Source organism: Dermacentor silvarum, chromosome 1 (genome assembly GCF_013339745.2).
Source record: "Dermacentor silvarum isolate Dsil-2018 chromosome 1, BIME_Dsil_1.4, whole genome shotgun sequence".
Lineage (NCBI taxonomy): Eukaryota > Metazoa > Arthropoda > Arachnida > Ixodida > Ixodidae > Dermacentor > Dermacentor silvarum.
In genome coordinates, this window is record NC_051154.1 from 76,667,263 (window position 1) to 76,681,240 (window position 13,978).

The 13,978-nt window shown below is 47.4% G+C and overlaps 1 non-coding gene across 1 annotated transcript; it reads right to left on the reverse strand.

Moving 5' to 3' along the window:
- Window positions 1-571: 571 nt before the first annotated feature.
- Trnat-cgu (transfer RNA threonine (anticodon CGU)) lies at window positions 572-643 on the reverse strand. The gene has a single exon. It is a non-coding gene; the product is annotated as a tRNA-Thr (tRNA).
- Window positions 644-13,978: the final 13,335 nt, after the last annotated feature.

The window sequence follows — 13,978 nt, forward strand, 5'->3', positions numbered from 1 at the left end:
GGTTACCGCTAGGGGGTGTTATAATAAATGGTGCTCGCTCTTGGCGCGCTTTCTCTTTCGCTCGGAGTCGCCGGATGGAAGACAAGGCTGCGGAGCGGAGAGCACGGAAGGCGGCGGCGGTGCGCGCAAACCAAGCATCTAAGAAGAAGCGTCTAAGAAAATAAAACGTATTGTATATATATACACACACTGTTTCTCACGTGTTTACTTGATCATACACTGGGCGAATTACTCGGAGTATTCACGGTTTACCGATGATCCCTCCGGAGCTTCGCCCCATCATCATCATTCACTTCGTGGATATATGCTGTGATTTTTTTTGGGGGGGGTAGAGGCAACTGGTCAATAAACCCACATATGCTACCTGAAGGCATCAATGTTGCCGGATTCGAGCCCTCGTAAGTAATGAACGAGAAGAAAGGGAACCGAGGGGCCCGATTTGTACTAATCATATCATAAGAAGCCAACAAACAATGACACCAAGGACAACATAGCGCAAATTACTTGTACTTACTAACTGAATTAAAGAAATCATAAATTAATGAAAATGAAAATCGTTGAAAGAACAACTGGCCGCAGGTGGGGAATGAACCCACGTCTTCGCATTACGCGTGCGATGCTCTCACCATTGAGCTACCGCGGCGCCGCGGTAGTCTTCTGCATATTAATCTTCAACCCCACTCTTACACTTTCTCGGCTAAGGTCCTCAATCATTTGTTGTAATTCGTCCCCATTGTTGCTGAATAGGACAATGTCATCTGCAAACCGAAGGTTGCTGAGATACTCGCCGTTGATTCTCACTCCTAAGCCTTCCCTGTCTAAGAGCTTGAATACTTCTTCTAAGCATGCAGTGAATAAAATTGGAGAGATTGTGTCTCCTTGCCTGACCCCTTTCTTGATAGGTAACTTTCTACTTTTCTTGTGGAGAACCAAGGTAGCTGTAGACTCTTTGTTGATATTTTCTAAGATATTCGCGTATGCCTTCTGTACTCCTTGATTACGCAATGCCTCTATGACTACTGGGATCTTTACTGAATCAAATGCCTTTTCAAAATCAATGAAAGCCATATAGAGAGATTGACTGTACTCCGCATATTTCTCGATTACCTGATTGATGACATGGATATCATCCATCGTAGAATATCCCTTCCTGAAATCAGCCTGTTCTCTTGGTTGACTGAAGTCAAGTGATTCTATTGGAAATTATCTTGGCGAAATCCCTAAGCACTATCACCTGGGTAGGAGGACTTATCCTCCACCTCATAGAAAACTGGCTAGACCTCTGTCGTCCACTTTACGCATGCTTCAGACTAAGTCCTATCCCAACCTGGCCCTTTTTCATTCGATCACTCCAGAGGCTTTTACCTCTACTTGCCCCGACTGTGCGGCTGTTAGCAATCTAGAACACATGCTCTGGCGATGCCCCTCGTTACAGGGGCCCAATTGCATCACGGAAGAAGAATGGAGCTCTGCCATCCAGAGCTCAGAACTGTCACGACAAACTTGAGCTGCCCAGAGAGCCCACGATGCGGCGGTTAGGCTCGGCCTACCCCTTCCCACGTGGGAGCGGCCCGCAGCTCTGCCCTAGGGCAGGGCTTCTCAGTACTTAGTTAATAAAGTTCTTTGTCTGTCTGTCTGTTGGTGAATATTTTATACAGTACTGAAAGCAAGCTAATGGGTCTATGATTCTTCAATTCTTTAACGTCTCCCTTCTTATGGATTAGTATAATGTTGGCGTTCTTCCAGCTCTCTGGTACACTTGAAGTCGTGAGGCACTGCGTATAAAGCGCCGCAAGTCTTTCAAGCATGATATCTACTCCATATTTGATTAAATCGACTGTTATTCCATCTTCTCCAGCAGCTTTTCCGCGGGTCATGTCTTGCAAGGCCCTTCTAACTTCATCACTATTTATCGAAGGAGCTTCTGTATCCTGTTCATCACTACTTCGAATAAAAGTATTTTGGCTGCTCTGGGTAGGTCAGTATAGAATTATTCCACTGTTTTTACTATGACATCGAAATTGCTGATGATATTACCGTGCTTATCTTTCAGTGAATACATCTTGCTTTGTCATATATGCCAAGTTTTTTTCTGACTGATTTCATGCTGCGTCCATATTTTACGGCTTCCTCAATATTTCCCACGGTATAATTTCGAATATCCCTTACTTTCTTCTTGTAGATCAGTTTTGACAGTTCAGCGAATTCTATTTGATCTCTTGAGTTGGACACTTTCATGTCTTGTCGTTTCTTTATGAGGTCGATCCTTTGTTTCTTGGGAGAGCTTACCTACTGGTTGCCTTGGTGCCTTACCTCCCACTTCAATTGCTGCTTCTGAGATCAACCTAGTTACGGTTTCATTCATTACCTCTATGTTGTCTTCATATTCCTGTTCTAAAGCTGCATATTTGTTGGCGAGCACCAGCCTGAATTGGTCTGCTTTTACCCTTACTGCGTCTAGGCTGGCCAGTTTCTTCTTGAATAATTTTTCTCTTTCTCTCGTCAAATTGAGAGAAATCTTTGACCTCACTAACCTATGGTCACTGCACTTTACCTTACCTAACACTTCTACATCCTGCACTATGCTGGGATCGGCAGAGACAATGAAATCTATTTCATTTCTTGTTTCTCCATTAAGGCTTTTCCAGGTCTACTTCCTGTTGTTACGCTTCCTAAAGATATTCATTCTTCGGAGCCTATTCCTTTCCGCGAATTCTACCAACATCTCTCCTCTAGTGTTCCTAGAATCGACGCCGTAGTTGCCAATTGCTTGCTTACGTGCCTGCCTTTTCCCCACTTTTGCATTGAAGTCGCCCATGAAAACGGTATACTGAGTTTGCACCGTTCTCATCGGTAATTAAACATCTTCTTAAAACTGTTCTATTTCTTCATCATCGTCACTGGAGGTTGGAGCGTAGGCTTGTACTATACCTTCATTCTATAGCTCCAACTGCTACCCTCTCCTTAATGCTGTAGAATTCATCAATGTTTTCCGCTATGTCCTTACGGATTAGAAGTCCTACCCCGTATTCTCTCTTATCTGGAAGACCTCTTTAGCAGAGGACGTGGCCGCTGGTCAGCACTGTGTAAGCCTCACCTGTTCTTCTTACCTCGCTAAGATCAATAATATCCCAGGCAATCCCTGATAATTCCTCAAACAGCCCTGCTAAGCTAGCCTCGCTCGAGAGGGTGCTCGTGTTGAACGTTCCCAGGTTCAGTTTCCAGTGGCGGCCTGTCCGGACCCAGAGATTCTTAGCACCCTCCGCCGCGTCGCAGGTATGACCGCCGCCTTGGTCAGGTGCTCCGCAGCCGCTGGGGACTGAGGGCCATGGGTTAATTGCAGGAGTCACGAGGGAGGTAGTGGCTGAACATTACACCAGGGAGGCCAATTCCTGTTCTGATGAGGGAGTGAATTTCTTGAAGCTTAGTGGGCCTTCCTAATTTGGTTGCACCTGGAATAGTATAGCCCCACTAACTTTCGGCATTTTTTTTGCCGGTGTCAGGCGCCACTCCATGCCTGAAAATGTAGTGGACTGGAGGAGGATTCGAACTCACGACCTTCAGATTTGAGGCCCGGTGTTGTGCCTCTGCTCCACGCCACCACCTTAGACTGGGAAGACTTAGGAGTGAGGATAAACGGCGACTATCTCAGCAACACTCGGTTTGCAGATGACATTGTCCTATTCAGCAACAATGGGGACGAATTACAACAAATGATTGAGCACCTTAACCGAGAAAGTGTAAGAGTGGAGCTGAATATTAATATGCAAAAGACAAAGACAGTGTTCAATAGCCTGGCAAGGGAACAAGAATTCAGGATCGCCAGTCAGCCTCTATAGTGTGTAAAGGAGTACGTTTACCTAGGTCAGTTACTCATACGGGACCCTGATCATGAGAAGGAAACTTACAGAAGGCTAAAATTGGGTTGGAGTGCATACGGCACACATTGCCAAATCCTGACTGGGAGCTTGCCACTGTCGTTGAAAAGAAAAGTGTACAATCATTGCATTCTACCGGTGCTAGCATATGGGGCAGAAACTTGGAGGTTAACAAAGAATCTCGAGAACAAGTTAAGGACCGCACAAAGGGCGATGGAGCGGAAAATGTTAGGCGTAACGTTAAGAGACAGGAAAGAACGGTGTAGATCAGAGAGCAAACGGGGATAACCGATATTTTAGCTGATAATAAGAGAAAGAAATAAAGCTGGGCAGGCCATGTAATGCGTAGGGTAGATAACCGGTGGACCATTAGAGTTACAGAATGGGTGCCAAGAGAATGGAAGTGCAGTCGAGGACGGCAGAAAAGTAGGTGGGGTGATGAAGTTAGGAAATTTGCAGGCCCAAGTCGGAATCAGCTAGCGAAAGACAATTGGAGATCGCAGGGAGAGGCTTTCGTCCTGCATGCAGTACGTGGACATAAATATAGGCTGATGGTGATGATGGTGATATATATATATATATATATATATATATATATATATATATATATATATATATATATATATATATATATAATAACCGACGTACTGGATAGACTTACGGGCCACGTACTTCAACGCTCCCGAATTAATCCGCCGATGAAGGTTCTTTGCCTGAGCTCTGCAACATATTCGAGCGACTTGTATTGTTATTTACTTATTCTTACTATAGCGTGTACACTTTCTCGGTTGTTACGCAGTAAGAAATTATAAACTCAAAGCGAAATGCAAGATGCAGAAAAATTAAGTACGCAAACGGGTCAATTTTCGCAGGTCACAATATAGCTTTCTTTCGAAGAAATTGACAGAATCGGTATTTTCAAATGTATCTGTGTAAGTGTAATACGTGCTACATAAAAGCGTTTTTATGAGCGTGAAAGAAGCCCGCGAATACACGCAAAATTGCCGCGCGACTGGCCGCTCTAGGCACTTTTCGTGTATTCGCGGGCTTCTTTCACGCTCGGAAGAACGCTTTAATGTAGCACGTATTGAGCAACAGGAAGCTGTATCGGGAGATTTGCATATTGCTCTACAATTTTGTCATTGACACTTTTTATCTAATTGTAATATTTGAGGACATTGAATAATTAATTAAGACTAATAATGTAATTAGGCGGAATGCAAAAATATAATCTGAGTATCTCCAAGCGACGGCAAACAACACTACCTTGGTTCTGTCCAGCTACGTGGTATTTGCATGTTTTTAAATCTTGGTGCATGATAGTTGGGACACCCTGTAGCTCGTGTTTCACTTCACCTGATGCCAGTCAGTGGAAGGACCACCATGCGCCCAAGGTCTAGGAAAGGACCGGGTCTTCCACATCTTACGCACGCCAGCCAACATTGGGTCACATTGGTTTGGTGCGCGCTTCGTGTTGGACTCGCCAAGCCTCCGGAGACGAGAGCAACGGTGGCATGGCACTTGTCGCGGTAAGCTCCGTAAACCGTGCGGTGCGTGGCCTCCTGCCGAGACGAAACCTTCTGCGTGCGCTAGGCCATACGGCTTCGCCGTCCCGCGAGGGGCTTCCAGCAGCTGCCGACGCGGAGATAAAAGCGGCCACGAGCTTAGTGCGCGCGCGTCTTGCGTCGTCCGTTATTGCGCGTGTTCTCAGAACCAATCTGCTCTCATGCGAACACGGCATGCATGTATACTTTGCATGGCCTATAGCCGGTTTCAAACGGTGACAAAAGTTGGCAGCGCGAGAGGGCCAGCGCTCTGTGCGTGCTAGTTCTATACAGCGACGCTGTTAGCCTCTAGTTGGTCGGAATTTTTCGCGACGCGTACTCACGGAGGAAAAAATACCTTCGGCGAATACACGCAGAAAAAAAAAAGAAAAGATACTTCAGCGATTGAAGCAATTAATAAGTGCATACATTCTTTGGTATCACGCAAACTACATATAGCGCAGTGTTCGTTTCAATAAAGAACAAGCACAAGCAGAGGCGCACCGACGGGGGGAATCTGGTGTTGTAACCCCCCCTGACAGAGATCCTGAGTGCGCTACTGAGCAGCCGACAAGCATCCAAACCACATCATTGATGATAAGGCGCTGCTGAAAATGATAATGCGAAGCACGTACGTTTCCCGGTAAAGATTACTAGCTGTTGTGCAAGCTGCCGCGGCGACGGCAACTTGCGACGTGGGGTGTGACGTCACTAGCCTTTTATATATAAATGAGCCAGCCTAGCAATTGATTTCATTGTTGCTGCAGCACCGCTATGGGTAGGACTCCCGAGGAGCAGCGTGAATACGAGGTGCGGCAAAGGTAAAATAAACGGCAATACGACCAGCGGCGGCGCGCTGCCAAAATTACCATTACTATACCATTACTCTAAAGCAATAAAGCGTTGCATGCGCCCTCAGCAATCGTAGTGGTGGCTTTAACGCGAGAGCGTTAAGGGCCCCGTGTCGCAGAAGTCGCCGAGGAAGCCGCCATCGCCCTCGCCCTGCTAGACGGTCGTGGGTCTGAGATCTACGGCGATTCCAAAACGGCAGTTAGGGCTTTTCAGAAGGGTCGCATCGCCGAGCAAGCTGCTCGTCTTCTTAGCGTCTCCAATCCGGATGCTCTCGCGCATCATTCGATTCACTGGTTTCCCGCTCACGTATACAGGGTCGGTCGAGGGTGCTCCCCCGAACCTCAATGAGTCTGCTCACCAGGCTGCGCGCGACCTCACCGACCGCGCTTCCTCTGTAAGGAGAGCCGACACCCCTCCCCCCTACGGCCACAGGGATGCTCCCGCTCCTCACAATGAGGTAACAAAATTTTTCTACGTGTCCAGAAGGGTCTTTCCACCCCCTCACCCCAACTTGAATAGGGCGCAAGCTGTTTCGCTTAGACTTTTACAGACCGGCACATATCCGTGTCTGGCCGTTCTGCAGGAAGTTTACCCTGACGTATATCGCGACGACGCCTGTCCATCCTGCGGGCAGACCTCCACTCTAGCACACATGCTCTGGGAGTGCGGGTCGAGATACCCCAAGTTCAACAAGGATGAGTGGGACTCGCTTCTGCGTAGCCCCGCTCAAGACAAGCAAATCCTGGCTGTCCGGCGTGCCCGCGACCGGGCCGGTGGGCTAGACCTGCCGGTCCCGACGTGGGACTAGCCGGGTGCGCGACGAGTTCGTGTCCTCGCCGGACCTGTAATAAAAGTTATTTCACTCACTCATTGGCGTCCGTGGAGAAAATCATCCCGAACCATCCCGACCTTAATTCGCCTTTAAGAGCGCGATAACGTTATCTCGGATCGCATTTCTCTTTATGAGTAGGCTTCATCACACCACATAGTTTTCTGATGTCGTCGACTGCGCTTCCCTTCTCTTGGCACCCATTGTTGTGTCTGGCGGTCCTTCGGGACAAAGGAGACCTCATCGACAGACGGGAAGCTATCAAGTGTTCTTCACGCTTGTCGGTCCTTGCGGCCGGGGAGTGTCACCTGGGACTGATGGATGAGCAATTAGTCTCCAGGCTGCAATGAGTCATCGGACTCATGCGTCGCTAAACGGCAATGTCGCCCTTTGGTGTGTTTCCGTGAATTACCAGTGCCGCCCAAACTACGACGAGGCCCGGCGCCGACTGCGACGCGCCAACCTGGAGCCCCTTTCGAGACAACAGCCACCGCCCTCCCTGGAAATGGTGGCCTCCGCGAACTGACCGCTACGGAGAGGCGACTCTTGCAAAGGGCCAGCGTCTAGACACGTTTGGTTCCCAAGGTGTCAACCTGCTGCCTGTGTTCGGGGTCGACCAGGCAAGATTGGAGGCGGAGCCCGGCGGAAAACGATGGCAGATCATGTGCGGGGTATGGCGCACCGGTCGAAGGTGGTCATTGGCTAAGAAGAACTAAAGTGCGTTCCCTCGTTGAGTGAGAGGGAAACGAAAGGGATAAAACAGCGGGACTTGAGTGTTGTGAGGACGCTCGACCATGTAGAACGCTCGGAGATGTAAACGCTAGAACATGCAAAGTTGTTAGCATGTAGACGGCTCCAATATCATGGAACCCTTCTTGTAAAATACCAACATGGACAGTGTATATAAAACAGTTTTCTGATCTCACTGGATATCTCCTCCTCTCGGCACTTGGCACGACACCACCCATGGAACCTTCGTGGCCGCTCGGACATCGGGCTTTCGCAACACCATTTTGTAACTGCACCTCATATGTTAGTAGAATGGAATTATTGTACACTTTTCTTTTCAAGGAGAGCGGTAAGCTGTCGGTCATGACTTGGTTATATCTGCCGTATGCGCCCCAACACATTTTTATTCTTCTGTAAGTTTTCTTCTCATGATCAGGATCCCCTGTGACTAATTGGCCTAGATAAACGTACTTTTGTACAGATTCTATAGAGGCTGGCTGCCAATCCCGACTTTTCGTTCTCTTGCTAATAGGCTATTGAACATTGCCTTAGTCTTTTTGCAAATTAATCTTCAATCAGACCTACTCTTACACTTTGTCGGCTAAGGTCCTCAGTATTTGTAGCACGTCATATCTAGCGTTGCTGAACAGAACAATGTCATCTGCAAACCGTAGGCGGTTGAGATATTCGCCGTTGATCCTCATTCTAATCCTTCCCAGTCTAATAGCTCGAATACTTCTTCTAAGCATCCAGTGAATAGCATCGGAGAGAATGGGTCTCCTTGCTTGACCCCTTTCTTAATCGCAATTTTTCCGCTTGTGAAGAATTGAAGTATCTATAGCTGTGGAATATTTATAGATATTTGATGAGATATTCACGTATGCTTCCTGTACTCCTTGACTACGCAATGTCTACATGACTGTTGGTATTTCTACTGAATCGAATGCTTTTTTCGTAATTTATGAAAGCCATATAGAGGGGCTAGCTCCATGGTTATACTCTGCAGAGTTCTTATAACGTAACCGTTTATAGTGCAGGACCGGATATAGTGCGGTCTTTTCAGACTCCCGTTAATTTTCCCATAGCACTCCATGTATACACGTATCGCTTATATTGCAGTTGCGGGAAACGAAATACCGGTTACAGTGCGGCTGCCTGGATGTACGGAAGTCAGCGGAGACGGTGAACGCTCCCCTCAAACGGGCGCCCCAAGAAATGCTCGAGGAGGAAGAAAGAGACGAAGTGGAGGAGAAGGGCACGTGGTGCGAACTAGTGCGAACGAACAGCCAGTGAGGCTGAAACCAGAATCTTGAGTGCGAGTCGTGAAATGTCACGGCGCGCACGCATAGCGAGCGAGGGCCACGAAACTATACTCGCGAACAACTTTCTGTGGCAATGAAGGGAAAGCTACGGAGGCAAAGCGCGCACAAGTGAGAGCGCTTCTGAAAAGAGTCCCTCGCTTAAATGCAGGTTTGTTTAGGCTGGGGAAGAGAAAAAAATGTCACAGTTTCGCCCTAAGGGCGAAGCAATGAATGCGATAGCAACACAGCAATGTCATACGAAGTAAGGTGAGCGGCTTTGGTAGCAATATGAATTGTAGTAAACATGAGCTGATTAAGTAAGCAGGTGTGCTGCGGCGTAAGTATACCGACATGAAGAGAGACTCGATGACCACGAGAAGGCGCGTGTGAAACGGTGGTGTTGATGAGAAGCGCTTCCCGTGGGCAGCGCGCGTGCGAAGGGACACACCTGTAGCGTTGCACTGCCGATCCGGGCAGCATTGCATGTGTAGCGTGCGTTGGAAAATGTGGCCCGACTATTACTAACTGAATGAACAAGCGCGGTGTGAGCGCGCACAAACAAACATGAATAGATCACACTGAATGACTGCAGACAACGACTGTCAAAACGCTGGCAGCAAGCGCATACGTCGCAGCGGGCGAAGGTACGTGCGGTCTATCGCTTCAACGGAAACTGAGCGGCGAATGCACAGCGCATAAAGGTCAGAGCCGTGTGGAGATAAGAGACGGTGCGGGCGAGCGACAAGCGCGGTTGTTGGCAGATTAGAAGTGCCCCCCCCCCCTCCCCGCGCTCCCTCCGGCGCTGGCTTCCCGCTTCCTTGCTTGCGCGTGGGAGATTGAGTGCGTTCGCTCTCCGTGATAGCGCGCGTCCCCGCACGCTTCCGCTCGGGCATACGGCGCGCGGCGAAAGCTTTATCTATACGGAACCTCACGGCGACGGCGACGCCGACGGCATAAATCTGGTTGAAGTGTCCATATAATTGCTATCGCAATAAAACAGAAACACCGTATTAGCAACAGGTAAATAAGAAAACACAACTAAGTCTAAAAGTTTGCTTATTTTGCGGCTTTTCCCTTCCGCGTCCGAGCAAACGCGAAACCGTCGCACGTGGAAGCTGCGTCGATTCAGCGTCGATTCAGCGTCTATTCCGAGCAACCAAAAGCTGCCAAAAGCACTGTCAAACGCTGCCGGACTACTTGGCGCGGTAACACATGTGCAGCAGCCACGCGCCGATAGCTTTCCTTTCATTGCCACAGAAAGTTGTCCGCGAGTATAGTTGCCAACGCCGGCCAACGCTCGCTTCACGATAACGGCAGTAAACGAAACTTCAGGGAGTGGGTGGCGCCGGCACGGCGAACGGCGCATGCGGAGACTGTGGAATGTGCAATATGACTAGACTGTGGATATATGCAAACTGAACCCAACGTTGCCGCCTGTGTGTGTGTGTGTGTGTGTGTGTGTGTGTGTGTGTGTGTGTGTGTGTGCGTGTGTGTGTGTGTGTGTGTGTGTGTGTGTGCGTGTGTGTGTGTGTGTGTGTGTGTGTGTGTGTGTGTGTGTGTGCGTGCGTGCGTGCGTGCGTGCGTGCGTGCGTGCGTGCGTGCGTGTGTGCGTGCGTGCGTGCGTGTGTGTGTGTGTGTGTGTGTGTGTGTGTGTGTGTGTGTGTGTGTGTGTGTGTGTGTGTGTGTGTGTGTGTGTGTGTGTGTGTGTGTGTGTGTGTGTGTGTGTGTGTGTGTGTGTGTGTGTGTGTGTGTGTGTGTTCATTCGTTAGCTCAATTCAGCAGTTGAACAAATTCATAAGTTGAACAGACCATAGTGACAATTTCAGATGGTGACAATTTAATCATGTGTCAATTGTTACGTAAAGCTATTCGGTGATCTAGTGCATAACAAATTAACAAACCAATAAGGCAATAAACAGCATCGATGTGTCCCTGCGATATGCCAGGGACATCTGCAGGGTGGGGATAGTCTGGCCAGACGACCGCGCGAGGGATTCCGCTGGACATATTCAGCGGAATACATCAGGTATGAGAGTATGTTGTATTGGATGTTCATAGGATCATAAGATCATAATCATAGGATCATAAGAGCCGTCTTGACGGAATACTGACATCTGAGCGCAGCGACTGAGTCGGAAAGAAAATTCCTTCATTGTTCTTTTTTTTTTTTTTTTTAGAATAAATAAGTGGCTGCTGCCAGGAACCAGGCAATTGAATCTGTGGTAGCGACTTGAAAAAAAAAAATGTATGATAGTGGTTGGAAAACAGGAACAGCTGAGGATTGCATTAGGGTGGTATATTTCATGGAACAAACACAATGGGGATGTATTACGCCGAGTGAGAAACTAGTTAAGAATAGACATCACCAAGCTTACACGAGCTGCACGAGAGTATGAAAGGATGATACACACGGAGGGACTTTAGACGACTTTGATGTTATCAATACGGGTGAATTATTAATTGCGAGTATCGCAAAGTGCTGGCGCATACTTGTGTGTTGATCGGGCTGTTGTTTTGCCAAGCGAAAACTGTAAATGAGTAGCAGTGAGAGGCAATTTTCGCCTCAGGTAACCGAGTGTACGGTTGGCGCGTTGACATAGCTAATGTACATTTCTCAGGACAGTTTACGCGAAATATAGACGCCAAGGTATTTGTAATTAGCAATTTCCATTAATGGTGAGTTTTTAAGCAGATACCTGTGCGGAATGTTAGCTGTGACGGAACGAGAAATCTGCATAACTTCGCACTTTACGAGTTTTATTTGCGAAGTGTCACACAAAGAATGAATGTTTGCAATGTCGTATTGAAAGGCAAGATGGTGAACACGTGTGGCAATCTCGAAATATTATGTGCGCAGTCGTCGGCATATAGCTCTATCGATGAATAAATGTCGTCACGTTGTAGTGATGGTCAAGGACACAGTAGTAAAAGTGTGAATGACGCAACAAACTCTTTATTGGGCAAACGTGTGCCCCTAAAAGCAACTGACATTCAAAGCACAACGATAGCGGCGAACACAGTCGGTGATAATCGAAAATCTGATCAGCGGATCAAGCGCGTCGGCTTTTATACATGACTCGCCGAAGGTTCCAGCGCAATCGCTGGTGCCCGTGTGCCTTCCAGAAAGTACCACGGTACTACACAATTCGTGTCGCGCATACAATCTGATCACACTCTGCAGGCTTCCGCAGAACTGATTTGCTAAATTAGAAAAAAGTATATCCGTGGGTGTGGCCCAAGCAGGAGTGAAGTTATGAAGTTAATATTTGGTACATTCTAGAACATGACCAGGGGAAAAGCTGCTGGAGAAGATGGAATAACAGTAGATTTAATCAAAGATGGAGGAGATATCATGCTTGAAAAGCTTGCGGCCCTTTATACGCAATGCCTCACAACTTCAAGTGTACCAGAGAGCTGGAAGAACGCCAACATTGTACTAATCCATAAGAAGGGAGACGTTAAAGAATTGAAGAATTACAGACCCATTAGCTTGCTTTCAGTATTGTATAAAATATTCACCAAGATAATTTCCAATAGAATCAGGGCAACACTTTACTGAAGCCAACCAAGAGAACAGGCTGGCTTCAGGACGGTATATTCTACGATGGATCATATCCATGTCATCAATCGGGTAATCGAGAAATCTGCGGAGTACAATCAACCTCTCTATATGGCTTTAATAGATTAGGAAAAAGCATTTGATTCAGTAGAGATACCAGTAGTCATAGAGGCATTGCGTAATCAAGGAGTACAGGAGGCATACGTCTACAAGGATTCTACAGCTACCTTGGTTCTCCACAAGAAAAGTAGAAAGTTACCTATCAAGAAAGGGGTCAGGCAAGGAGACACAATCTCTGCAATGCTATTCACTGCATGCTTAGAAGAAGTATTCAAGCTCTTAGACTGGGAAGGCTTAGGAGTGAGGATCAACGGCGAATATCTCAGCAACCTTCGGTTTGCAGATGACATTGTCCTATTCAGCAACATTGGAGACGAATTACAGCAAATGATTGAGGACCTTAACCGAGAAAGTGTAAAAGTGGGGTTGAAGATGAATATGCAGAAGACAAAGATAATGTTCAATAGCCTGGCAAGGGAACACGAATTCAGGATCGCCAGTCAGCCTCTAGAGTCTGTAAAGGAGTACGTTATCTAGGTCAATTACTCACAGGGAACCCTGATCATGACAAATAAATTCACAGAAGAATAAAATTGGGTTGGAGTGCATACGGCAGGCATTGCCAAATCCTGACTGGGAGCTTACCACTGTCGTTGAAAAGAAAAGTGTACAATCATTGCATTCTACCGGTGCTAACATATGGGACAGAAACTTGGAGGTTAACAAAGAAGCTCGAGAACAAGTTAAAAGAGCAATGGAACAAAAAATCTTAGGACTAACGTTAAGAGACAGGAAGAGAGCGGTGTGTATCAGAGAACAAACGGGGATAGCCGATATTCTAGTTGACATTAAGCGGAAGAAATGAATCTGGGCAGGCCATGTAATGCGTAGGATGGATAACCGATGGACCATTAGTGTTACAGCATGAATACCAAGAGAAGGGAAGCGCAGTCGAGGTCGGCAGAAAACCAGATGGGGTGATGAAGTTGGGAAATTTGCAGGCGCAAGTTGGAATACGCTAGCGCAAGACAGGGGTAATCGGAGATCGCAGGGAGAGGCCTTCGTCCTGCAGTGGACATAAAATATAGGCTGATGTTGATGTTGTTGTTGATGATGATGATGATGATGATGATGATGATGATGATGATGATGATGATGATGACATTCTGGAACAGAGCTGCGCAACTGAAAACCCGCAAGGGCCAAAACCAACTTCTCCATGGGAG